Source organism: Rhinolophus sinicus, chromosome 3 (genome assembly GCF_057876585.1).
Source record: "Rhinolophus sinicus isolate RSI-liver-muscle chromosome 3, RSI-T2T, whole genome shotgun sequence".
Classification (NCBI taxonomy): Eukaryota; Metazoa; Chordata; class Mammalia; order Chiroptera; family Rhinolophidae; genus Rhinolophus; species Rhinolophus sinicus.
This window is the reverse complement of record NC_142503.1, coordinates 171,007,244-171,008,566: the sequence shown is the minus strand read 5'-3', so window position 1 is coordinate 171,008,566 and position 1,323 is coordinate 171,007,244.

Below are 1,323 nucleotides of genomic sequence, written 5' to 3'. Positions count from 1 at the left end.
GTTTAAAAGCAAGGGAATAGCTACTGTTTCTCTTTGATTCTGTTTTCTTCAGCTCTCCTCACTTTTCACATACAGATGATTATTTTCGTATACAATTTTCATGATATGTGTCAAAATCTCGGATGCAGTGGCCTTGGGGAAAATATTATCTCTCAAATGTTACATACATTGGGATGAATTTAATAATCAAAATGTTACTGGGTTTTAAATATACTTTTATTTTATTTTATTTCTAACGTGTGCCCCAAGAATATAGTAAGACTCAGAGCACACTTTTCTCTGCCACCTATATCAACTCTGAGAGGTGAAGAAGTATGGAATTTTCGGAGAAGCTAAGGGAGTGAGGAAAGGGAAGTCAAGAGACTCCACTTTTGTCCTGGAGAGGGGCTAGCAGAGGCAAGGTTTACATCAAGGTAATTCAGGCACACAATCCAGAGGAATCGAGAAGCTTGGGTAGTTCTGAAAAGATTGGTTTTAACTTGGAATGGAGAAGGGGTACATAGAGGCTGCAAGGAATATTTGAAAAATAACGTGGTGATTTAAAGTTAAGATTTTAGATTCTGGTCCTCATTGTATTTTAATAACGTAGGACCATAAGCAAGTCTTATGGCTGGACTTCACTTGTCTTAGCTGTAAAATAATGACAATAATAAATATACCTACCTCACACAGTTGTTTCATAAAATGATACACAAATGTTTTAGATATATGAGTACATACCTATGCCTCAAAGGTGCTAAGAAAAATAACTCTGACCATAAGCATGAGGTCTAAGGTAAAGGGAGAATAATAAATTTAAGAAAAGGGATCGGTAATGACCAACAGCCTGCCCAATGTGTCTCGCTGAATTGGGTAATATGAGAATATGTACTTTAATTTGTACAAGGCAGTTTGTGTCCACTTAAAAAGACTGAGTGAGCATGTTGTGTTGGAGACGACACTGTGGGGGAGGAGCTGTGTTAGGGAGGGAAACCACAGAGGTGGAGAGAGACCAATAAGCCAGGCTCCTCCAGGAAGCAGACTTGGAAAGTTACCCAAAGATACAAAGAGGCAGGGAGCCCTAGTCACAGATTCCCAACTCTTCTTCTGGTTCCTTGTACTTCTTTCTCTCGACAAAAATCTTTGAGAGCTAATGAGAAAGTACATACCAATGTTTGAGAGAACAGAGGCATATTATTAAGCAACGACAGAGGACAGTGCCAAGAATGTAACAGTTATAATAAATCTTATTATGTCACTGCGTTAAAAACTCCATGATTCCCCACCGCCTTCAGGATAGACCCAAATTCTTACTACAACATTTAAAGCCTTTCAGCATTTGGC